The sequence below is a fragment of the Sphaerodactylus townsendi genome, linkage group LG06 (assembly GCF_021028975.2).
Source record: "Sphaerodactylus townsendi isolate TG3544 linkage group LG06, MPM_Stown_v2.3, whole genome shotgun sequence".
Classification (NCBI taxonomy): Eukaryota; Metazoa; Chordata; class Lepidosauria; order Squamata; family Sphaerodactylidae; genus Sphaerodactylus; species Sphaerodactylus townsendi.
The window spans coordinates 39,283,265-39,310,637 of NC_059430.1; positions in this window are offsets into that span (position 1 = coordinate 39,283,265).

The window sequence follows — 27,373 nt, forward strand, 5'->3', positions numbered from 1 at the left end:
TTTTCTCCACATGTAGGTGGCCTCTTTAGTTTAAAATTGCCCACTGAGTTTTACAGACCTTAATTTTTAGACCTCAGTTTTTCCTTTGAATTCGTGCCACAGATTTTGTTCTGTTCTCTTTCTACCCCACCTACACACGCTGAATTCCCAGGCTCTGCCCTTGTTCCTGCTCTACAGCCATCTGGCTGGTTGCTTGATTCTGAAGTCTCGCTGATCCTGAGCCAAGGAAGTGTCACAGATTAACCCCTCTTGCTCTAACCTCTTTGGGATCTTGGTTTTAGTTTGGTTCCCTCCAACAACCCGTTTTTTGGGCCTTCCATTCATTCACCAGAGCTCAATCCTTTACTATGGTAGAGGGCTATTAACTCTGAGCCTCTGCTAGGACCTTTATCAGGAGCTATCCATCCATCCATCTGTTATTATCCTGCCCTTTTCCCAAGGAGTTCAGGACAGTGTATTCGGTTCTTCCCCACCATACTATCCTCACAGCAACAACCCTCTGAGGTAGATACACTGAGAAAGAGACTGGCCCAACAGGCTACAGCAGTTCAAGACCAAGAAAAAAATATTCCACAGAACCTGAATTTCATAATTATGATTAAATTCACAAGGAAATTTTTATCCTGAATAAAGTCAGTCTAGTTCTTGCTGCTATTGGTGTAACCAACAGTTCAACCAGAAATGCCATTTAGTTTCTCAATATTGCTGTTACAAAATCAAGAGTATGGTGATTCTTCCATTGCACCTGCCTACTATGCAAAGTCAATCCTACCCAGCCCTGCATGGTTTGGGAGTGGGCGGGCCAGGCTCAGGGGCGTACCACCCAGGGGGACATATGGGGTCAAATGTCCCTGGGCAGCAGCCGTTTAGTCACATGGGGTGGAAAATCACCCCCACCCCCTCCTCCCCTGGTTTCCAGGGCTGGGAGCAGCCACCCAGCCCTGGGGCCCCTGCAAGGCCCACCGCCAGAGGAGGAGAGGAGCCAGAGACACCCACTACCAAGAGGAGCAACCCAGCCTGCCCCGGAGACCAGCGTGGCAGTCGTGGCAAGCCCTGAGACAGCCCCAGCGAGAACAGAGGGCCCAGGCAAGAGGAAGGAGAGGCCAGGAGCACCGCAGCTCGATGTGGCAGCTCTGTAGGAGGGGTTGGGCTCCTTGCAGGACCCCCAGCCTAAGCCAGAAAGAGATGGGGCCCAGAGGAGCCCAGCCGGCACAGCAACAAGCCGGACAAGGAGAACAGAGAGGCGGCGGAGCAATGACTGGAGGGCGGGCCTGATACGAGTCAGGTGGGGCAGTGGCAGGGATAAAAGGAGGATGGTTGGAAGCACAGGTGGTGGGTGTGTGCAAGGAGAAGGAAGGAGAGACAGAGGAGAGAAAGAGCCAAGTAGAGAGGAAGGAGAGGAGGAAGACAGCAAAGAAGGAACCAGCAGACACAGGTAAAGGTTTTGGAGGAGGGGAAGATGTTGCAGAAGAGAGGTGAGGAGGGCGAGGGGATAGGGACCAAGGACACAGGTAAGGGGGGGTTTCTCAGGTTCAACCCCCCAGCCAGTGGTGGGGGGCAGGGGAGCAGGGCAGAAGACTCCCATCCCTGGCCTCAGAGAGCTGCTTTTATAGGTACTGAGGCTGGGGTGGGGCTTGGGGAGGCCACGCCCCCAAACCCCCCATTAAAAAAATCTATACCTACGTTCCTGATAGGGATAGCCAACTTATCACAAAGCCAAGCTGTGGGTCAAGAAGATTCACCCCTCTGAAAGCTCCCCCCAACACTGGGAGCAGGGACAGGTCAAACAACACCCGAGAAAAGGTCAGTGGGGTGGAACTGGCCCCTCCTATGGAGGCCAAGGGGGCTGACAGTCACAACGGATTACCTGGTGCAAAAAAGTTGTTTGGTTGTAGTGGGGGAAGGCCCAGGGGGGTGGGTGTGTGGTTGGAACAATCAGATTTTGCACCAGGCGACGTTTTCCCTAGATACGCCTCTGGCCAGGCTTTCTGGACAGCCCATGGAGGAAAAAACCCACATGTGGCCAAAGGGGCTAACCAGAAGTGGGCTAGAGGCAGCTTGTAGGGCTGGGGTAGCATTGTCCTTCCTACAGCCTCTTATTGCATTTAGTAACCAAAATCAGTGTTAGCTCTGTTCATTCCGTGTCTATCTGCAAAGGTACATAGATCATCATTGTGTTTTGCCTGGAAAACCTATAGTACATTAGCTGGCATTAACCTAGGGATACAAATGCTTTCTTCCACTGGAAATTAATCACAGTCTTCAGAGTACTTCTGGACTAATGGTTAATTTTGAAAAAATAATTACCCCTGTGAGAATCTAGTGGTGCTTAAAACTGCCAAACCTTGCTAGGCAGCCATCGCCCAACGCTTCCTTTGTTCTTTGTCTTCTCTGAGCTGTTTACTTGGCTTTGGTTGGACATACCAGGGCAAAGCACTGCCAGACAAATTGCAAGGTAACAATAACAGTGTCAGGATACTTGGGACTGGTTAATATAGTTAAGCCTTAGGCACCTGCTTCCCAAGTGAAAGAATGACTCATTTTTCTTCAGATCCAAACAAACTTTATTCTTCAATACTGAACACCTGCATTTCAGTGTAGCAGCTTCCTTCATGGACTCCCTTGAGACGGACTGTAGTCAGGCTGCTGGGATCTAGCCCTCTCCACAGCTACTCAGTCCTGCCTGGACTTTCTCCAGCTCTCAGCAGGGGCACAGCTACAGAAGATGGCGCCTGGGGCAAACATTGAAATTGTGCCCCCTGGTGTCTGCTGCCCCAGCATGGCCTCCACAGTGGGGCAAGGGAGACTGGACAGAGAGTGGGTGCTGAGCCACCCTAGTTGTTTCAACAGGGAGGAAGGGAGGGAGGGAATGAAGAGAAATGGAGAGAAGAAAGAAAGAAAAAGAAAGAAAGAAAGAAAGAAAGAAAGAAAGAAAGAAAGAAAGAAAGAAAGAAAGAAAGAAAGAAAGAAAGAAAGAAAGAAAGAAAGAAAGAAAGAAAGAAAGAAGATTCCTTGCTCGGACTCTGCCACTCCAGTGTGGCCTCCGCAGCCCTTCCTCACTGAGGAAGGTTTGTGGAAGCTGTGCTGGGGTGACGCGGCAGAGTCGACGGTGGGGGGTAGGATTGCCATTGCCAACTCTGGGCTAGGAAATGCAGGGTTTGGGGAAGGGAGGAACTTAAATGGGGTATGATGTCATAGGCTGCACCCTCCAAAGCTGCCATTTTCTCCAGCTGAACTGACCTCTGTTGCCTAGAGATTAGTTGTGATAGCAGGACATCTCCAGTCACCACATAGAGGTTGGCATCCCCAATTGGGGGGCTTGTGCTATCTTATGCTTGTACATGATATAAATACTTTTTTAAAAAATCTACTATAGAGGGATTTGTCCTCAATAATGAGGGGGGGGGGGCAAATAACCCCTTCCCGCAATACACACACAGACACTGGGGTTTCTGATTAGAAGGAAACATTTTAATAAACATTGTGCTAAGAAACGAAAACAGAAGGTCCTTGGCTTCTCTCCAGTTATTTGGCCATTTTTTTTCCCTTTTGTTTTCTGGAATTGTTCTTGTAAGAGTGTGTGTATGTGTAAGTGTGTGTGTGTGTGTGTGTGTGCACGCGCGTGTGCGTTTTAAAGAATTTGACAATACCTATGGCAATTTCTCAACATGCTTCCTGTGTTTTGGCATACAGAAAATCTGGTCACTAGGCCTCGCTTCCTGCTGCAAAGACAATTGCTAGAGCTGCGGAAGAAAAAGGCTGTCTCTGCTGGGGCAGACAAAGACCTAAGTTATGTCATCAGAATGCCAGGAGGAGGTTCTTGTTTGGCCTTGACTGCCTCGGGGAGGGTGAGCGGTGGAGGTGGTGAGAAAGCTGGTAGAAGGGGAATACAATAGCAGTGAGTCAGTATCAAAAGGGCAGATCATTTCTGAAAGCTGACTCACTGGCTCTTAAGGGAAAATTCTTTCACATTTTATTCCAGGGAGGTAAACAAGGCCATCGGGTCCAGCAAGATCCTGTTTACCTGAGAATGAACATGTTTTGAGAAGCGATAACTGTGGTCACGTATTCTCATTTGAGTTACTGTAATGGACATATCGAGTCTAGGAGAGGTGCTGTTATTTCACCTGGAACAGAAACCTTCAATTCTCTGCCGGTTAATTTTTACCTTTGCACAGAGTCTCTGGATGTATGTGTGAAGTGTTCCTTCCACCCCCACTCTCAAAACAGTTCTCAACTTTAGCTTTATGATGTAAAAGTACAAGATAAAATTGGTCAGAGCATTCATTTGTATTACAGTTGGCTCCCTCTTCTGCATAAACAACCAGCAGACCTTAAGTGTCACTTTAAACCTCTCCTGTGAAAATAACAGATTGGACATTGACTTTGAACTGCCCAAAGAAGAGAAAGATCAACACTGAAGAAAATTGAATAGGAGCACAATGGATTACTAAATTGTATACCTCATCAAGCTTCTGGTGAAGTGCACTCCAACTCACAAAGGCTTATGACAGAATAAAAACTTAATAATAAAATATTTAAAAATACATAATTTTGAGGCACCACGGAACTTCTATTTAAGTTTGCTGCAACAGACTCACATAGCTGCATCTTTAGAATCGCTATCATGGAAGGGAACAAAATATTCTGCTGTTGTATTCTTCTAGTTGTTGTCAATGATGTGAAAATTAAAGCCAAACACCTTGACTTTCTATTCAGACAAAGTACTTTTCGGACATCAGCAAAGAGATGTGGGGAGGGGGGTTGAGGTAAATCACATCCCATGTGCTTTCCCAACTTCTAACTTCCACATGTTTCTTTTATTTACTTTATACACAGTCCACCTTTCACACTGAGACTCAAGGAGGATTACAAGACATAAACAGTGCAACCAGATAGTGTAAGACAATGAACGATGCAGTTGAACATGAAGAGCCCCTCTACATACGTACAGCTTCTTGTGAATATTTAAACCTTCAAACCCACATGTGGAGGTTGGGCTAAGGCACAGCAAGCACCCTCCCATTCCTTGCCCAGCCGCACACTGAAATAATATACAGGTACTCCTCAGCCTTGTATGCTGTAGCGCCATAAGGTAGATGACCCTGGGCTTACTCACTAAAGACAAAATCCATTGGGACATTATCCTTCACAATCTGTGCAAGACTCCCATTCACTTTAGCAGAGCATGCACAGAATATTTTCTAATTTGTTCTACTGGTGCCATTATGGAAGAGGATTCTGGTTTTCTATTACACCTTGGCTGCTGTGGCAAATATCACTTTGCTCATTGTTGTCTGATACCCTTTTCAAAAATAAAATTCCTGTTTGGGGGAATTTTTTTTGATGCTCAAATCCTGATTGCACCACATGATTCACCAGACGCTGACTGCATGTTTTTTCCTGTTAGCAAGATGTATGTCTCCCCCCCCTCCCCAGCTTAGCCCCCTTCATTGCTGCATATCCTGTTCTGTGCCCTTTGGCTGCCATAGGAGCGGGAAAACACACAACAGGCAGAGACTTCACATTCCTGGAATTCTTGGCAGCCAGTCAGGGACCAAACGGCAGCTAAGTGGCTTTGTGGGGGGACAGCATGGCATGCTGCAGTAGTATACCTAGAGAAATGGCTTGCCTTTTCACTTGACTCGTAAGAACACCAGATACCTACTGGGTGGCCGGTTGCAAACACCTGAGCCAAAGCTGAAAGGAATCTGTGGTGCACATGCTGCAATGTTGTCAACACTGCACAAGAAGTATTATTATTAGTAACCTTTTACACAGCACTTTCAGTTTGCAAAGGACTCAAGATACTACAGTTTATATTTCCTAGCTCAGCAATCTATTGAGGATGGTTGTTGACACTCTCATGTTACAAATAGGTAATTAAGACTCACATTCATGCCCAAGACTAGGTAGGCCTCAGCTGTTTCTTGCTATTGGAGCAAGTGGAGTCCTTAGCTGAAAAACCTCCAGATCCATATTTATAGATGCCTATAGATGTCATCCCCCAACCTGGATAGCCCAGGCTGGCCTAATCTTGTCCTATCTCAAAAGCTAAGAAGGGTTGATCCTGGCAAGTATTTGGATGGGAGACCTCCAAGAAGTACCAGGATCATGATGCAGAGGCAGACAATGGCAAACCATCTCCTCTTGCCTTGAAAACCCCATGAGGTCACCATAAGTCCGCTGTGATTTAACAGCAAAAAGAGATGCCACATTTACAGATCAAATATGATCAGCTCTGCTGCTATCCTGCCAGATTCTTGGCTACTCTTCACACTGATGTAAAAGTTTTCAATGCAATCATATGGGGAAATATTTTGATCCACTACCGGCATTGTGAAATGGTATTCTCAGCAACAAGTATATCATGTGAGGTTTCTAATGTAATGTAGCTCTTGAGAAATCCCGTGGTACTAGTGGTAAGCTTCAGTACTGCAGTCAAAGCTTTTCCCATGACCAGAATTTGATCCCAATGGAAGTCGTTCACATAGTCAGCTCAAGGTTAATGAGCAGCCCAATCCAGATGGAGGGGCAGAACAGCCACAAGAGGCAATGCAGGCTCGAACCAACCTGTTTGCCCTCTCGACCAGTGTAAGTGGCACTTATCCCAGTCAGGAGGGCAAACGGAGGCAGCCAGGCGCCATGGAGTTCCAGAGAACCCAACCTGCTTGCACCACCAGTTCCACACCTATGCTCATCTAATGTGGAGGCCGATGCAACTGGGGGCATTCTGGGGGCATTCCCAGAGGCGGAGCTGATGTTAGTCAGCAATGGCAAACCATCCTGTAAACATAGTCTGCTTAGTAAACATGGGCTGCCTGGTAAACATCATGATGTGACATCACCCCATCTCTACCTTTATAGCTTTGCTCTGAGAATTCTTCCATGTGGATATTTCATCATGGCTTCTGTACAGCAGCACAGTTAGGGCACATCCGAGCAGTGGTTCCCATGGTGGTGGAATTCAAACTGTGGCGTAGCGCCAATGGGGCTGGGCGGGGCACGACGGGGGCGTGGCTGGGCATTCCGGGGGCAGGGCATTCCTGGGTGGGGCTGTGGCAAAGATGCAGCCACTGCGCCGGTCCTTGGGTGGGAAACGAATGCACGCAGGTGCAGGCTGCCATGCACACCGGTGCACCTCCTGCTAGACTGCTTCAAGTTCTGTGCGCTACTGCTGAGAGGAGGGGCGTAACTAAGGCAAAAATCATGTGGCAAAATCACCAATTAGTAACCCCCTCTGGGCACACACAAATAATTAGTAACCTACTCTCGGGAACCTGTGAGAACCTGCTGGATCCCACCTCTGCATCCGAGCAATGTTATCCTCTGTTGGTCCTGTTTCTTTGCCCCCCCCCCCCCCGCTTTGCTGTGTTCTTTCCCAAACCTAACTTAGTACAATTTTGGATCAATTGCAGTCAAATCTCCACTATGCACCATGTGGGTAGGAAATGTGCATTTTTTGAAGATCCAGCCCATATCAGCATCATTTTCCTTATCTCAGTTCCTTCTCACCCACCATTTCCTGCCTCCAATAGAGGCTTTTCAAAAAATCATGAATTGCTGGATCACTATAGTGCTATATCTATACAATAATGTATTGCCATAATGTACTCACTCCCAGTTTTCATTTAAAAAACCGTAAAGCTTCAGCCCTTTTTGTTGTAGAGCTATAAAGAGAAAGTATGATTGCATCAAAAATGGTAGAGACTTACTTTTACAGAATGAAATCTTGGAAAATGGCACATTGTGGAACTGGAAACAGATTATAATAACTAGAGCTATACTGTTCTAGCAATTCCCAACTTTTTAAAATCCCTTCACAGGCCACAGGGGTATTTGACACTTTGCTATAACAAAAGGGGTATTTGACACTTTGCTATAGTATTAAGCAACAGCAATATGTCCATTACCAAAAATGTAAGTTAAAACTGGTAATGGATATATTGTTATAATTTAATGCTACAATAATAGGATAATTCTTGATTTTTAGAAAGCCTTCTTGTGACACAGGGGGATACAAGGTTTGGGGCATTGAAATGGCATTGATATGGATCTGCAACTATATGCACCTTCCTGATCACATAGAGTGCAAAGGTGCTGGGACTGTGATCATTCCCAAAAGGTTGTATGGAATCAGGTTTGGGAAAAATTGAAGAGCGGTAAGGACAGGAAGTGTATGATTAGGAGATGATGATGATGATGATGATGTTTGGATGCCCCTAAAACACCGGTTCAGATTACACAAAGCCCTAGTAAAACTTCCATGTGGATGTATCTTGATGATGCCAGGTTCAAATCCTCACTCAGGGCCTTTCCCCACTTACGATTTCCTGCACGCCACTCCCAGTGCAAGCGATTTCCAGCGCGGGGTCGTGTTCCCCACTGCCCCGTGCTCTGCGCGGGGCAGTCAGAAGGTGCCGTTTCTTCCAGCATCAGAAATGACGCACGCTGAAGGGACGTTGGAGCGCAGAGTCGGGGCGGCTGTGTTGTCGCCGCCCGGACTCGAGGAGAGCACCGCTGGACCACGTGCTATTTGGGGGCAGTAGCGCACAGCAAACGGTAAGTGGGGAAAGGGCCTCAGACCCAAAATTCACTGAGTGACCTTGGGCCAGTCACTCTTATGAGCCTACTCGACCTCACAGGGCTGGGTTATCAACGAGAGGGAGGGAGAACCGTGTGTGCCACACTGAAGAAGCACAAGATAAAAATTGAATGATGTAGATAGGAAGGGAGACCATCCCAGGATCTCGACTGGTACGGCTGGTGCTTTGCTCTCAAGAGTGTCCAATCTAAATTGCAACTTTACCTTTGGTAAAAACACAGCGTGACTTGATGGCACTTTCCACCACCGGGGATGAATATGAACTAATGTAGTTTGGCTTAGAGAGTATGTGTTGCTTGAATGGCTTTTGAGCTTCCCTTGTAAAGATAAAGATATTGTAAGATAACTATAAGATAAAGACAGAGACATCAATAATGTTAGAAAACATTACCATCTTTGCAGGTTTAGTGTCTTCTTTAAAAATCTGATGGAACCCACGGCTCCTTTGAACATCCTGTGAAGATGTTCTTTGCATCACTTACGAGAGAGGACTGAGAGTCCTATGGCAGCCAGCAGCGTGTACATTTGGCCTGAAGTGTTTTTAGTTCTTTGGAGACGTGGTCTTGGAGGCTGCAATTGGAAGACCTGTGCAAGGGGACTCATTAACCACGTTGCCTCTCAAAGCTTTTGTACTCAGCAAGCTCCTTCCCTAAGCTATCTGTGGAAAATAGACTGCTTGGAGGGGTACACTTTTCCACAGAAATACTGCCAGATGTGAAAGCTTTAGGAAACCTCTTCCCACCCGTCTGCTTCAGACAACTGCCTTCTTGACTGTAGTTTGATGAAAACAAAAATTCAAGGAAAAACTAGGGCCATTTCCCCACTGAGAAATTAAGTCTAGATACAGCCAGGTTTCAAAAGAATCGGGACCTTTTGATCAAGGTTTCACCCTTCCCACTGCAGCGTGTGTGTGATGAGGACATCCATGTCTATCACACTTTCAAACAGTGCAGCAATCCTCACAATCACACGATCTGCTCAGCTGCTCTTTCTTCCTCAACCTGATTGGCTGTTGCACTGTGTTGGGGTGGGAAATTTTTTAAACTTTTTTTTTTTGCACAGCTACGTCACCACGCGCATGCGTAGATAGGACGATAGCTGTTTTTCACGCTAAGCTACGTTTATGTGCGGCTTCGGCTGGCACAAAAGTGTAATTTTAGTTAACAGTTGGCACAGAAATCACGTTCCACGCAGCCACATTTCCACGTAGCCTCTGCCGACGCGAAACAAAAAAAAGGGTTGTGCACAAATCGTTCACAGCCCACTGCTCTCTGATTGGCTGGGAGGCTTTGCGTCCCTGCCAACGGTGGGAAATTAAATCTAGATTGAAACCCCAATCCTCCCCACCGTTCTGGATTTGGCGCATTTTTTAAAAAGGTGTACTTTTATGCAGGTTCTGAAAAAACACGCAACCAGGGGGAGAGGGAGCACCAGAACTGGGATGAATCTGTGTTCAGTGGTCAGGCAGTGGGGAGTTCTTTCTGAAACCTGGTTATTTCGCATGAGTATCACACGATTAATTGACCATGGGGAATCGACCCAGGTGTGACTCAATAGTTTATCTCTGAGTCATTAAGCCGAAACATCACAGAAAAGATGGAGTTTTCAGGTACAGGGAGCAGCAAAGATGACCTGAGGGCAGCAAGATTTCATACTGAGATAAACAAATATTGTTGCTGTTGGAAGCTGTTGAAGCTGCCTTATACTGAATCAGATTGGTTGGCTATACTCTGCCATCAAGAAGGAACAGTTGAAGCAACCTGCTGAAAAACCACAAGTGAGTCAATGCATGGGCAGCCTATCGAAAACTTGGCTCCTCATTTTTGACTGGTGAGCACAACGAGAACCAAACTGGCAGGTGTCTGAGCATCTCTAGTATACATTCCCAATTCGCTTACATGTGAGTGGGTTGACTGAGCATTTAAAACAGTGTGCTTTTTAGTAGGCTGCTTCGTTGAGGTTTTTCCTGTTTATTCAATGCGGGGGAGGGGGGGCTGAAGAATTAAGCTGACTAGCACTATCCTTGTGGGCAATGGAAACAATACCGCCATGCTATTTTGTGCAGGTCACTGGAACTATTCATATTACCATTTGAATTTGTACTACATTTGACCTATGGAGCATCTGGAATCAGAATTTCCTGAAATAGCTGTGGAAGGAAAATATGTATTGTGTTATAATTCAGGACTATGGACATAGGAACGCTTGTGCTGAAATAACTCACATTAATGGGTTTGAGAAATTCCTGGGGGTGATACACAACTGTAAACAGGCACCCATCATCACTAGAGAGATGTGCTTTTGCTTCGTGCATGTGATCGCCTGACTAAAGACATACAAGGTATGTCTAGGCACGCAGAAAAGTGTAATTGTCCAGATGGTTCAAAAGAGGAAGAAACGGCTTCACAGACTGATGTAGAGTAATGCAAAAGAAGTAATATATGTTTTGCAAATTCACCAAAGCTGCATACTTGGATAGTATGATTAATGGTTGGATAGCATCAATATTTATAATGTCACATCTGCTCATAACCCATTTCAGTGTGACTTCAGACATGGAACATCAATTGCCCTGATGGATGATCTTTACCTACAGATAGTTAAATATAATGCATCCTCTTGCAGGGGTGTAGCTTTAATGGCGCCTGGGGCTAATCCTGGGCCATAAACACACATGGCACGACTGTGCACTCCCCCTCCCCAACTCCACATGGAGCTCCAGAGTGAAGCCAGTGGGCTCACTCACACCAATCTCCACATGGAGTTCAGGAATGGGACTAGCTGGCTCACCCCTCCCCCAATCTTCACATGGACAGGAGGAGTGAGCCCGCTCTGCTCCCGAGTTCCACTTGGAGTTTGGGAACAGAGCAAGCCCTGCTTACTGGCATTCAACTGCATCCCTGCCCCCAAACTGTTCCAGCCCCCTTCCCTGATATTGTTAAATCTATTGTTGGATCTATCCCGTCTTCTCATGGCATCTATGTGATATGCTAGGTCTTTAAAAAGGTCATTTGTACTTTTGAAATGTTCATAGTTCTGCTAAGTCTGGGCTGATAACTGAGAATACAGACATCTTTATGGTATAAATTGGTGTAAGTACTGATTGCAGTGCACTAAAATTGGAACTTGGAACTGCTGCTTACATATGATGAGTGTGGTATGGCAGCTAAACTGTTGGACGAGGACAAGGAGTTGTCCATCAAATTTGCTGGGTGAGCTTGGGCCAATCATTCTCTCTCAGCCTAACCTACCCAGCAGGGTTACTTTTCTTACCATTAAAGTCCTCTTCAGAACCTGAGACTTGCATATCCAAAGGGCTAAATCTGGAGGGAAAAAGAGCCATATGTGCAACCTCAACTTCCTTGGAAGAAGAGTAGGATTTATTAACAGAATTAAAATAAATGAATAACTGACATAAGAACTTTGCAGAGACCTACATTGAGAATTTGATGTGGATGGAGGAATATTCAGGCTTAAGGGCTTATGGTCTGCTAGAATGGTGACCTAACTAAATCCATGGTTCCCTTCCTCTTCCTACAACAGACACCTTGTGAGGTAGGCAGGACTGAGAGGGTTCGGCGAGAACTGTGACTGGCCTAAGGTCACCCAGTAGGTTTCAGGTGTAGGAGTGGGGAATCAAACCCGATTCTCCAGATTAGAGTCTGCTGCTACACTGAAAGAGTGGACCCTTAGCTGAATGAGTTTAGAAGACTCTTTCATAAGAGTTTCAAAGATCAAAGTATGCTTTCAGCTCCCTTTTATCACAAGTCACTGAGATTTCATCAATGGCTCTTACTTTTCATCAAGTGGATGAAGGCTTGCAGTCACTTCAGGAACTTGAAAAAAACAAACATTTCCTTTTTAGTAGAAGGCCACGTGTTCCCAGTGTTGAATAGCATCCTCCAAATTCCTCAAGCACTCTTTTCAGTTGGCCTGTGACTCAAACGTTGCCTGGGTACTTGGCAATATGGCTGGCTAAAAGAAATGGAAAACAGCACAGGATGACGAAATGCCAAAAAACAAGACAACTGCACCTATGTGGGTCTTTGTGGGCATTCATTGTGACTGTAGTTTGCAATTCCACTGCCAGTACTAATTGTTACTATACATGGGATTTCTCCATTTTAGTGAAATTAGTATCACCTTGTACCTTCATATACTGACCTTTCCAATTAGAAACTGAGAGATGCTTTAATTTTGTCTTGGTTTGCCATTTGTTTGACAGGCATTGTTGCAGCTTTGCAAGAATAAGCGTGATGTTAAGTGGAAGCTCCCCACCCCCCAAAAAAGTGGGATATCCAGCTGCCCATATGGGGCAAAATCCCTGCATGGAAGTAGCTGCAAACTCAGTTTCTTGAGTATGTCAAGCAGAACCCTGTTGAGGAATGCATTTTTATCATCCAAATCTCCTGGCTTGTGGTTGATCCAACAGAGTTTGGCTACCAGTATAATTAAGCAGCCAATATTAAGTAGATGACTTGCAGATGTTCAAATGGCTATCCACATGGCTCTAAACTACATGTGTGTAGTCTTCTCAGGACTCTTTTGGATGTGGCAGGAAATGACTGCTTGAATAATTTGATACAGGTGGTATTGGGATGACAAAGCTGGTAAGCTAGGAAATGGTTGTACAAAGCTTTAAGTATGCTAAATGATGTGGAAGTGTGGTTTCTACCATACAGTATGTTAGGGTATACATAAATTTTTGAACCTAACTCTTAATTTATGTTTATTAACACATTTATAACCCACCTTTCCTCTTGGCTCAGGGCAGCTTGAAGCTATATTACAAGTAAGTTTTGTAAAACAAATTTAAAGATATGTATGTCTTATATGCTTGCTGTTAAACCTTTTTTAAAAGTTGCACTGAAATCTAAATGTTTCTTTTGAATTGTCATTTCAGTGCAAGCGATATTGGTGAGAAATTTGATGTCTTTCATCCAGAAACAGTTGTAGCCAAGAAATCGTTATATAGCAGCACAGAAGGTGGCCAGATTGAATAGATACTAACAGATCAAATCCCCAAGGGCTAGGAGCCTACGCCCAAAAGATTTATATTCTGTGCATCAAAAACAGTTGGAAACCACAACCAAAACATGCGCATGTGCCAATTTCCAGGTTCATCCCCAAATCGGCATTTCATGCCGGCAGTATGAGTTATCCTGTGAGTTTAATACAACAATTAAAGAGTCTGGAATTTCTGAAGATGTTTTTTATCACTGCATAACACATAACATAAAGGACAACACAAAATTAAAAGTGGTATGGATGGCATTATTCTGCCCAGTGCCCACAACTTCAGGAACTGGTCAATAAGAACTGGACATGATGTTGTGATTCTAAACCAGTAGGTAGCAAACAGACATGTCACAGCCTTTAAACTACGCTCTTGGAATAGGCAAGTAATCTGTTTTTGGAATGGAAACAATTTTATCATGGCTCATTCTATCCAGATTCAGTCCTTCCTCTTTCAGACTAGCCTGCTTCCCCTCTCCCCTTCTCTGGGTTTAGTAACTTTCTAAATAAAATACATGCTGCCTAAAATCTTACTATTTTTTAAGGTCAGCAAGCCAAAACCCAAAAAGGCACACCAAAGAAAGCAGATGGTTTCTAACCATCAGCTGCAGGTGTGGATACCTGAGAAGAGGAAGAAACATGGCGGCAAAGGAGTGGGAGATTGTGAAGTCATATGGGAACCATGCTTTATGAGGAACTGAAAATGTGTTTTTGTAAAGTTCAGAGGATGTTCTTGTGTGGTGGTGTTTGGAGAAGGAGTAATAATATGTATACAGAATTTTGATGTTAGGAAGCCAAGGTTGTCCACTGAGGTTCATGGCGGAATAGGGATTTGAACTTGGGCATTCCTCATCTTAAGTTGCTTCTATATAGAGCTTGTGCTCCACATTCCCCTCCCTTTAAAGAACGGCATTTTTTAAAAATTTTGACTTCCATGTGAAATCCTTGTTCTTTTGCTGACCTTCTGGGTTTCCCCTCCTGGCTCTGCTGCGAGTGTAGTCAGAAAGGTGTGGATATCTGCATTTCCTTGCCCACATTTGTTGCCATTACCCTAAATGTTCCACCCCACTGCCTGTGGATTTTTTGCTGGGTTTTCTTATTGGCAGTAGAGATCACACCTTCCCCTTTGGCATAAACCTGGTTTATTACAGAAATGGGTGGCCTGAATAACAATGCTGGTGGCAAACCTGTATTGAATCAGACAGATTACGCTATAGAGCTCATCAGAAGACCCATGAAGTCATGGTGATAACAGCAGAGAAGCGTTCCTACTCTGCTACTATAGCATCAGCCCAGTAGTTCAAGGTAACTCAGCAACTGCTGACAGCAAAATCTGAGTCTTTATTGTCTCAGAGGAGCCAGTTAGTAGTGATACCTTTGCTAGGTTTTTTGCTGATAAAATATCAAGAATGTGCTCTGACCTGGATGTCACTTGTAATATAGTGCACACCAGAAGACAGGACTAATACCCCCACTGGACTAATCATAAATCATTTTGTCTCAGTTTCCATGATGGATGTTGACAAGATCCTGGGATCGGTGAAGGCCACTACATGTACCCTGAATCCCTGCCTACCCAGCTGCTAAAATTGCTAGGAACATATCAACATATCCTTAGTATATATTATAAATCAGTCACTAACTCAGGGCACCTTCCCTCAGACATTCAAAGAGGCAGCTGTCTATTCAGTACTTAAAATAATCCCTATGGAAAAATGATGTGGCCAATTACTGCCCAGTCTCTAGCTAGCCTGTCCTTTCTTGGCAAGGTGATTAAGAGAGTAATAGTGGAACAGCTTCAGGTCTTCCTGGATAACTCATCTGCTCCAGGCTCTTTTTAGCTGGCTTCAAGCCAGGCTGTAGGATAGCGACAGTTCTGCTAGCTTTAGGTGATGACCTTTGTCTAAGTGTAGACAAAGGCCATGACTCCTTGTAACGCTTGTTGGACTTACCTGCAGCCTTTGATATAGTAAATCATACTGTTTTGTTAAGACACTTGGAGGCAGAAGCAGGTACTAGAGGATGTGCACTGAACTGGTTCAAATAATTTCTCACAGAGGTTGCTGTGGGAGATCAGTTGCCATCCGTGTAGGACCTAACCTGTGGCGCTCCACAGGGTGCAGTCCTATCTCCCATTCTTTTCACTCTCTATGTAAAAACCTTAGGACAAATCATTCATAGCGGGGGGGGGGGTGTTTATGTTTGTGTGTGTGTGTGTGTGTGTGTGTGTGTGTGTGTGTGAGTAAGAGAGAGAGAGAGAGAGAGAGAGAGAGAGAGAGAGAGAGAGAGAGAGAGAATAAATACCCAGCTCTATATAACCTTGTCCCAATCCCCTAGTGATGTGGGTAGAGGTCCTAAATTACTGCCTGGCTGCTGTGGTAAATGGGTTAATAGTGAACAAATTGAAACTAAACCCTGAAAAGACAGGTGATGCTGGTTGGGAAGGCAGCAATCCTGAAGGACATTGTCTCCCCTCTTTTGATGGGGTTCAGCTGACCCCAGCTGACTCAGTTAAGAGCCCTGGGCTTATACTGGATCCAGATTTATTACTAGAAAAGCAAGGTAATGCAGTAGCAAAAAAAAAAACTTTCTACCAACTCAGCCTAGCCCAAAAGATGGCCTGTTACGTTGATACAGCTGTTATAGCCACATGGATCAAGACTAGACTACTGCAATGTACTGTACGTTGGTCTCCTATCAAAATCAATCTGGAAACTCCAGTTGGTGCAGAATTTCACAGCTCAACTATTTTCTGGTGCTAGATGGAGCATGCATATTACTCAGTCCTTCAGGCACTTCACTGGCTTCCCGTCAGTTACTGGACTCAATTTAAGACATTGGCTATCACATACAAAGAAGAAGAAGAAGAGTTGGATTTATATCTCCTCTTTCTCTCCCGTAGGAGACTCAAAGGGGCTTACAAATTCCTTTCCCTTCCCCCCTCACAACAAACACCCTGTGAGGTGGGTGGGGCTGAGAGAGCTCATAAAGCTGTGACTAGCCCAAGGTCACCCAGCTGGCATGTGTTGGAGTGTACAGGCTAATCTGAATTCCCCAGATAAGCCCCCACAGCTCAAGTGGCAGAGCTGGGAATCAAACCTTGTTCCTCCAGATTAGAGTACGCCTGCTCTTAACCACTACACCACTGCTGCTCCTTCATGACCTTGTTTTCTCATATCTGCAAGGCCACCTCTCCCCTTATGCTCTACCACAACAGCTTCACTCATTGGAGCAGGATCTTCTGCAAATGCCAGCCTGCAAATGGGCAAAACCAATAACACTGCCAATAGACATGCCTTCTTCATTATGGTTCCCACCTGTGGAATGGGCTTTCTGAGGAGATCAGGAAGGCTCTTGACCTTCTCATGACCCATTCTCATAGCCTTCAGCAAACTATGCAAAACTGAAGTATCCAATGGGCTTGTCTGTGTAGCCAATCAAATGGCACTGTGCTGAATTATTCACAAAGGTATTTGGAAAATTATTAGACAGTGTGGTCTATACTACTGCATATAGCTTGCTTTTGCATCATTTAGTGTGATTTTGCATCATTTAGTGTGTCATGTTTATTACTTATGTTTTGTTTCAGTTCTGTTTTTAGGCTCCTGGTTGGTTCCACAACCCAACCTGATCCTATTGCATAGTTCACTGAATGTCCCATCCTTCGACTGAACTGACTCGCTTTGGGTAATCTGCCTTACATCAAAGTGAAAGGTGGATTATAAATAACACAAGTAAATAAATATGTGTATACCACTATAGTGTAAACATCTACTATTAATTTTTTTAAGTGCAAAAAGCCCATCATCAATGTCTTGGCTAAATCAGGAGAAACAAGCTGGACAGCCCAATCCAGAGCCCCTGGCAGCGGGATGCAGCAGCACTGTGGCGCTGCTCCACCATCTTCTGAAGGGCTTCTTAGTGGCGGGGGCAGGGGGGGGGGTGAAAAACAAAAAAAAGCCTACTTGCTGCTGAAAAGCTCTCCACTGGGGCCTATGGGCTTAAGTCATTCAAAAGGGTGGCCCAAGCCCACAGTACTGGCATTCCAGCAGGCAAAGACCAGGTAGAAACCTACTAATGCTGGCTCCACCCCTGGTCACACCTCCTGAATGCCCTCTGTGTGCCAGCGAAGGGGGCAGGGGTGCTGGAACACAAGATGGAACTCTGTGCCCTATCTGCCCATCATGGGGGGCTACGGCAGCTGGCCTCCAATAAATTTGCCCTCCCACCCGGGGAGGATAAATCTGTCGGCGCTGCCCCACACCCCCTCCATAGGTGAATTTGCCCTGGACTGGGCTGCTAATATGGTTTTAGCCAGCAGTTTGAATTTTGCTTGTCTGCCACAGAGGGGCATAGATTATGAGAGCCATGGAGTTACTGGGCTGGTCTGTTTCCTTCTATGGTATAAATATAGCCCTACTACTGCAGGTTTCCTCTTTCCTCTGAACTGTTTTTTTCCCTCTTCTCAATACCGCTAATCCCTCTCATGCTGCTAAAATTAAATATTACAAAACCTATATAAGTGATGGCAGTGTTGCAATCTCTGTAGATTTACTTATTTGTCTTTTTGCAGTGCAAAAACAATGGAGAATGGAAATAGCTTGGGTTGAAATTTCCCCTTTTGGTTGTGCAATTGTTTCTTTGACTACCTCAGGCCTGAAACAATGCTTCTTCTTCTACCAGGTTAAGGGGTTTTGTTTTGTTTTTGGCAAGCAGAGTACGTATCCTGAGCTGGCAGAGGAAATAGTGATGGCACCCACTCAAGCAGGCTTCCTTGGAGACTGAATGTCCTGGGACAAACTGGTTCTTTTGGCAACATGGGCATTTTCAAAGCTCCCTTCCTCGCTCAAAAACAAATGCTTAGCAAGTTCTGGGATAGGCTGACTGGCCACACTTTCAGAGAATCATGTCTTCCGTGCTCTTTAATAGCAAGAATCACACTGGGAGCTGAAAAGGACTTGGAAGTACAGACCTTCAGTGATGAGACTTTTCAGATTCATACTTTCCCCCTCCATGTTGTGAATAGTTTCCTGTTTTAATTGTTGAATGTCAAGCTGCTATTTAAAGCACAGGAGCTGTAAGCCTGGTCAGAAGGGCCTAAACATAACAATTGATATGTTTGTAGGTACAGAGGGGGAGAAAGTCTCCCCTTACCGAATCAGTGAGACCCTCACCAGTAATGAAGGACCCATCTGAGCTCCAGAAGAATTATCCATGTTCTGGTTGTCTCCCAGCCAAATCCATTTCCTCCCCAGTACAGTGTTCTTGTGACTTCTGCCTCCTGTGAGATCACAGAATGTGTCTCTGTAACCTAGCGACAATCTTAGCCCTGGAGACACCCCCATGCTATTAACATTGTTGTCTCCTCCCTCATACCACCATGAGTAATTGCAGCTCTGAGCCAATGGGGTGTAGTGGTTAAGAGTGTTGGACTAGTATCTGGGAGACATGGGTTCAAAAATCCCAGTAATGCCATGGAAGCTTGTTGGGTGACCTTGGGCCAATCACACTTTCTCAGATTAACCTACCTCAACAGGGTTACTGTGAGGATACACTGCAGTAGAGGAGAATGCTGTGAGCTGCTTGGGGTCTCCTTTGGGGAAAGAGGTGGTGTCTAGATTAACTGAATAAATAATATATAAACTAAGTTTGAAAGGGAGAATCTTCATAGCGCTCCTCTCCACTTCTTTCACTGACCATAAGTACTTAAAAACAAATCCATATGCATCATGTATGCATATTCAACAAATGCATATACCTACATCATTTTAGGAATTTTCAGTTCCCAAAGGAATTAGTGGTGGAAACCTTAAAACAAAGATAGAGAAAAGGCTTGTCAAAGGCAGACCTGCCAAATCCCTTCAGCTGCTCCTTTCTGTTTTATGAAGTACAATGGAACGCACAATTAGGCTACTGTACATTTCCCACCCTTTGTAGCTAAGCCAAGGCAGCAGTTTTGTGCCATTTCTAATTTCAGCCTTTCAGAAAACACCCAGTGAACTGCTTAGCAGAGACTTCTGTAAGAGTAAGGACTTGGGAAAATATTTTCAATAACAAGGTCCTTTATTGCTCACAATCTATGGCTGATATATGACTCAAATGAGCAGGCTAATACAGTCTAATACAATCTGAGCAGTCCAATTCTTGTAATTCTGAATGCTGTCAAAACAAAAAGGAATGACAGTGATATACTAGGCAATCTAATTCCTAATTTTGCTAAATTCTTGCCCAAATGTCAGCCTGCAGGTCTGGAAATTCAAAAAACTCAGCCTGGGAACAACAGAGAAAGAATGATGCCTGAATGTTTATTACTGTGGAAAGCAAACTTATAAATTAGACCTCAGGCTTCCCAGTCTAGGATTTTCTTAGATTAACATGTTTTGCCCATGGCAATCAGGTTTATGGGCCACCAGAGATCCCTCAGTTTTCCTCTCCTATCCTTTCATCACATCCGCGAGTTTGTTTTGTTTTTCTACTTGATTAGTGGAAAAATATTATGGATCTGTAATGGGGAAGGAAGGTCTTCACCTCCCTCTGTCTCTCTCTTTCTCTCTCTCTACCCCCTCAATTAGTAAAACACAAACATTTCCCATTAGAACAAGGAAACACACAGTTTCCATGTCAATCCCATTAAAGATAGCCTTAAAGGGATAGAACACTTTGGGGTTCCCTATTTATGTCTTCATATCTCCATATCTAACAACAAAGCAGCCCAATCTGGTGGAAAATGTGTCTGCTGGGCAGTCTACTCCAGTGTAGATTTGCACAGGCTGTGATCATTGGGCTTCCCTCTCCCAGGACTGTTGTGTGTAGCCAGAACATGATAAGATGGATGCTGGCATGGGTCTGTCATTTCTGCAGACCTGGACCTTTGTTTGCTAACTCCGGGTTGAGAAATTCCTGGATATTTAAGGGTGGAACATGGGGGGTGGCAGGATCTGGGGAGGACAGGGAGAGAGCAAACTTTTTTTTCCTGGGAAAACTGACTTTTGAAGTTGGAAGGTCATTTGAAATTCCAGATTTCTAGGCCCCTATGGCATTGAGTAGGTTCATTTTTAAATACTTTCTTCATTCAAAGGGATGATCTAGCACAGATAGACTAGCCATCTGATAGTGGAAAATTCCTTGCTTTCACCCCTGTTCTCAGTAATTTGACCAGTGGGGAAAAAACATGTGTGGCCATTAATGGTGATACTCTGAGAATTCCCATAGTCTTAGTAGCCCTTATCATAGTGATCAGCAGAAATTCCTAGAGTGTCATTGTCAGGAAAGCTTGGGAGAATCTTTCAGTTTTAGCTAGCAGCAAACTTGTCCTGGTGTACAGTGGTTTTTTTTAAAAAAAACAGTTATTCCTTATCTCCAAAGTCATGTTTTCAGGCCGATTTTAATTAGAACATTCTATGCAGCTGAGAAACATCTGGTTGGGAGGGGTGAACTACTCATTCCAGTTGGTAGGGAGGTGATTCACCCCAAGCCTGGAAGGTTTGGTGGGGCAGCCCTAGGATTGGCTGAAAGGGGTCACCAAACTAGTAAGAAAAGATTGTGTAAAGGGTGATTCCCCACTGTCAGAGTCGACCTAGGTTCTACCTAGGTTTGTCACAGCAACTCCCCACTGTCGCTGAGTTCGACCTGGTTTCGTTTCAGTTCTGGCCCCCTCAGAACTGGAATTTCTGATTCCAGTTATGAAGTACAGCTTTCCCCCAAAACTAGGGTGAACTCAATTGTAAGATAGACAGTGGGGAATCGTCAGGGGCGACTATCCCGTTCAGCCAATCAAGATATGTGTTTTGGGCATGTGCAGAACGGGAGAGTCGTGGTGGTGAAAAGCGTGCCTTTTAAAAAAACTGCTATTATTGTCGAAGCTACGATGATGTGATCGCATAACTCCTCGTTCAGCCTATCACGAGGTGTGTTTATCTACATTTTGGCGCCAATTCTACGTAGCTGCGATGTATAAAAACTTTTTTAAAAGACACATGCTCACGTTTCCCGCCGTAAAACGTGAGCCAATCAGAACTGAGGAACGAAAGTGGTTCCACAGATGATCCCGCCCTCTGAGCTCCGTTCAAGATGGACGAATTGAGTTGAACTTGGTTGCTGTGGTCACTCCCAAGTTAAAGGAACCGGATCGAACCTAGGTAGACGCTGCAGTGGGGAATCAAGAGTCTTTAATGTAATAGTTTATTCCCTTTTTATCCCCCCCACCTACCCCTTTGTTGCTGCCAGAGAGAACTTGGGTTTATACTTTGAAACCTAAGGTGTCCAAAACAACTATTTGGTGTACTATTTCACTGAGTATTTAGAGAGTTAGCTTTGTTATCTTCTGTGTACCTGCTATTGCCAAATTGTAATTCTGTTTAACCATGTGTGGTCTCCTTCACACTGAGGTTTGATTCTCACATTTTCCCCTCTTCAGAACTCCCATTTTCCCCTCTTCAGAGAATCCCCATGGTGTCTGAAACCTCTGAAAGTTCAACTTTTCCTCTGCAGGGAAAGTAAAGGAGATAAGAATGTGTTTAATTTTCTTTGGGTTTTTGCACTCCTCCCTGCCTTTTCCTGGCCACACCATAAGTAGTTCCTCCCACTCTTCAGGCCATCATTTCAGAAGGATCCATACTGAAGGTCTATAGCTGGAGTGATAAATCCAGTGAAATTGACAAGAAATTGACACGCTCTAGAAAACTAAAGCTAAACAGTGGCTGACAGAGGAGGCATCAGGCAACCTTCCCAAAATGAAGTTGCACAAAAACAATGAGGAAGCAATGGGAGGGCAAAATGGCAGATCACCTCCATTATGAACACTTCATAGGAGGAAAATCCCTGTGCAAACCAAAAAACCAGAGAAAACCCCACTGAGAAGCAAAACAGCCAAGGGGTAAGTAGTGCATGCATAAATGTCCTTTGATTTTAAACATCTTTCTAATTTTCTCAGTAAAGCTCTATTTTGCTTTTTAGATGGTGTGAGTTCACTGATCAAACTCAGAGTGATTGGCTACATTACTTACAGTGACTGGGCTTTTGCCGCTACAGTCACCCAGGAGTGGTGTCATATCTCACTGAAATGTTTAAGGCACTACCTGTGAAATCTCCCAGCATTTGCCAGCACTGAGCTGGGAATCTGAAGGACAGGATTCCCCAACTTTGGTGAGACTGGGAGCATTTTTGGAATGTTGCAGAGATAGTGGCTACCTTGGGGATAGAAGCAAGCACAAAATGGCTACCATAAGGGCAAGGCCAATCTCAAAACAGGAGTGCCAAGCCAAGTGTTGTTCTTCTCTGGTCACAGCCGCTTTTGAATGAGTACTCCCTGCAAACACAGAGACAATGCTTTTTTGCCTTTTTTAAAGTACCTCTTAAAACAAGGAGGTGAAGGAATGCTGGGAATCAGATCATTGTTTGGGGGAAGAGATGCTGCTTGGCTATTGTTTCCAAAGAAAGAAAGGTTTGTACTCTGTGTTGCCTCAGGTAAAGGTTTCCAAATGCAGAGAGGAGGAGGAGGAGGAGTTTGGATTTATATCCCCCCTTTCTCTCCTGTAGGAGACTCAAAGGGGCTTACAATCTCCTTGCCCTTCCCCCCCTCACAACGAACACCCTGTGAGGTAGGTGGGGCTGAGAGAGCTCCAAAAAGCTGGGAGTAGCCCAAGGTCACCCAGCTGGAATGTGTGGGAGTGCACAGGCTAATCTGAATTCCCCAGATAAGCCTCCACAACTCAAGCGGCGGAGCGGGGAATCAAATCCAGATCCTCCAGATTAGAATGCACCTGCTCTTAACCACTACTCTATGGTCAAGGTGAGAGTGCATGCCTGCCTGCGATCACCTCAGCACTTTGCTAATCAGTCACCAGGTAGGAAACAATCTGAAGCTCCCTTTTTTTTTAAAAAAAATTGAAGACCTTTTGAATCTTATCCCTTAAGATTGAAGAAGTAAGTGGTTGCCAAGAAACACATTGATGAGCACCATGACCCCCACAGGCACTGTGATGAGGATTGATGATTTAGCATATGTAATATGTCACCCAGGAATGTGCACATTTCAGCTGCAGAAAGCTAACAGTTCTATGCTTTTTCAAAAAAGGATGCAGTCTGATAAAGTCACTGAATTATCCTTACTTAGTGCTCTCTTCTAAATCTGATTTCTCCTAGAAGCTTCTGATTGGGAAAAAGGGAAGCTGCGATGTGGTGCTTTTCAGAGAAGTAGGGATAAGGAAGGCGCAATAAGAACGTGTAGGCAGGGTAAGGAGACTGGCAGCCATGAAACGTGGGGGAAAATGTACTTCATTCTTGAGGTAATTCTCTAGTGTATGCATCAAAAATGTTTTAAGGAGGGGGTGGCAACACAATGCCACCAATAATTTGACTCTCCCAACAATCTTATTATTTTGGGCATGTCAGGAAGAAAATTAAGCAATCCAAACTGGAACCCACCTTGCTAAAATTTGTTAATCTGGAAGGAATGCTGAGAAGCCAAATCCTTTGTGAGAGAATACAGTCTATGGAAAAGAAAATGAGGAATAAGAGATCGGTGAAACTGTGGGAGACACAGATGTCTGATTGAAAGTCCTCATGTTGCTACCCAACCAGCACAAGGGGATGTAATGTGTAATTTGGTGTGACAGTGCATATGTAGTCAGAACACTTTATAGGGTTGCCAGCTCAAGCCTGGGAAATTTCTGATGATTTGAGGATGGTGACTGGGGAGGGCAGAATTTGGGGAGGGGGGAGAGTTTAGTGGACATGTAATGCTGTAGAGGCTGCCTTCTGCATCTGTCATTCGCTCCAGAGCAGCTGATCTCTGTAATGATCCTTAATGTACTGGAATGTAATGATCCTTAATGTACTGGAACCCTACCTTCCCTGCCATTGGAATCTGATGCCATCAGAATTGTGGGGGAAGGACTAGAGCCAGCCAGAAGCAGTGGCAGGTTGAATTTGGAAACAGAGTTGAATAGTTAGATTAAACTAAAGCATCTCAGGACTCAGGTTTTTTTTTTCTTATTAGAAATCTGATGATGGGTTTGTGGCTCCCAAAACACTCTTCTTCTGTATTGTATATTGCTATACAAATATTAAAAATATCTCATAAATCTCCAAAGATCACCTTCACAGCCAAAGGAAACAAAGTGGTTCTGTCATGAAGTAAGCAACTATACAAAATTCTGTGATTCCCTCCCTTGGAATTTCCCCATCACTGTCCCAAATTCAGGAATGCCCATCTACATGAATGAGCAACCACCCCACTAACACATATGTACTAATACACTTTGACTTCAACATGAAAAACAGATCTCAGATTCCATGTAGCATTTGATCAGATGAGCTATGCTGAATAAAATTTATTATATTATACTGCAGCAATAGAATCAGGGAAAATGGTTTGTGTCTATGCCAGCATATCTCATGCATGGGAAACTGTCTGAATTCATGTAGTTTAATAGCTTGAAAATGGTGTATGATGAATTGTAAAATGTGAAGTTGTAAGAAACTTTTTTATGTTGTAGTTTCACACTGATTCACATTAGCTTTTTTGACACTAATGGTACCGAATTTAGATTTCAAAAAGAAATCTAAATTTGGCACTGTTAATGTTGTACGGCATGCATTCTGTTTAGAAATAGCAGCCTTAAATACAGAAGTAAGGACTGGGACCTGCTGTTAGTACATGTTTATTTGGAAGTTAGTTCAACTGAATTTCAAGTAATTGTGAGTTAGATTGCTTATATGCTTATGTGAAATCAGACTGTTTATATGAATATGTGGCATTCTCATTGGACAACACTATGTGCTAGTGAAGTGCAGACACCTTTTGTGACCATTTACACGGAAGTCTTAACCAACTTTTGCATGGGACTTGTAAATCTTAGACCCTTGTCTTCTTTTTAAAAAAGCATCTACCTGTGGAATCAAATGGCCTTTGCTCAAAGAAAGGAGCTGTACTTGGCAGAGCAAAGGGAAGAATCTACCCAAGGATATTTCCCACTTGTTTGCTGATAGCAGGATAAATTGACCACACTACAGTTTTTGGAGCGGTGTTGTCTGACCTCAGCCAGCCAAAAGAGTCATTTCTACCACTGTAAAGTGCAGCTGTGGCTATGAAAAAGGATTAGTTCTGCCCCAGCGCAGTCGAAATCCAGCACATGGGTAAGCAGATGTTCCTGCCCATCAAAATGGAGGTGTGAGAGCTGAATTAGCAGACTGGGTGGGGTGGTTGGCCTTTTTGCAACAATTTGAGGGATTGCTGGAATTGTGCTCGAAAGGCCAGCATCTCGCAGTTCCTGTGGCTCGCCTCCTGTTTTCACAAGCACCCTAAAATCTGCAGTAGGGCAGGCACTTGAAATGGAATAGGAGTTGACCGTCAGCCTATAAACTTTTGGGGTTCAGGCAGTTCTGCTTCCAGTCTGTTTGCTAAATTGATTAAGGTCTTGTCCTTAGGGTGGGTATAAATGGGAAGTTCTCACAATGGAGAGATGTAGAGAATGGTGTCCCCCAAGGATCCATTTTGGGACCAGTGCTCTTTAACCTATTCATAAATGACCTGGAAGTAGGGGTGGGTAGCGTGGTGGCCAAGTTTGCAGATGATACCAAATTATGTAGTGTGGTGAGAACTGCAAAAGGCGATTTTTCTTCGAAGAGCTTTACAAGTGGACCTCCCGGGATAAATTATGTGGAGTGGGCTAAGAAAATGGCAAATGTGCAGTTCCAAATCGTAGCAAAATGTGCGATGCACATAGGGGCAAAAAAAATCCAAACTTCACATTACACACGCCAAGCAGGGGTCAGTTCTCATCAGTCAGCAGACCAGGAAAGCGGATTTGGCCGCCTTAGTTGATAGTTCCATGGGAATGTCAACTCAATGCACGGCAGCTGTGAAAAAGGCAAACTCTGGCGTTGGGGATAATTAGGAAAGGAGTTGATAATAAACTGCAAGTGATTGTCAGCGCCCTTATGCGTAAAAGCAGTGGTACAACTGCACTTGGAGTACTGTGTGTCAGTTCTGGTCACCACATCTCAAAAAAGGGGATATCGAAGAGATAGAAAAAAGTGCAGAGAAGGGCAACGAGGATGATTGAAGGGATTGGAGCTAACCTTCCCCTATGAGGAGAGGCTGCAGCATTTGGGGACTCCTTTAGTTTGGAGAGGAGACGCCTGAGGGGGGATATGGGATTGAAGCTCTATAAAATTCTATGCATGGGGTAGGAAATGCTTGACAGAGAGAAATTTTTCTCTCTTTCTCACAATACTCTGTAGAACCTAGAGGGCATTCACTGAAAATGCTGGGGAAGAATTAGGGACTAATAAAAGGAAACACTTTTTCACGAACGGTAAGATTGGTGTTTGGAATATGCTGCCACAGGAGGTGGTGATGGCCACTAACCTGGATAGCTTTCAAAAGGGCTTGGACAGATTTATGGAGGAGAAGTCGATCTATGGCTACCAATCTTGATCCTCCTTGATCTCAGATTGCAAATGCCTTAACAGACCAGGTGCTCAGGAGCAGCAGCAGCAGAAGGCCATTGCTTTCACATCCTGCATGTGAGCTCCCAAAGGCACCTGGTGGGTCACTGCGAGTAGCAGAGTGCTGGACTAGATGGACTCTGGTCTGATCCAGTAGGCTAGTTCTTATGTTCTTATGTTCTTATGTTCCTATTGGCTGTTTACAGTAGAGATGCTCAGCTCACTCTAGACTTGCCAAAAATCCATACCAGATCTCCTAATGGCAGACATGTGGAGCTTCATCCTGGACCAATAATGGCC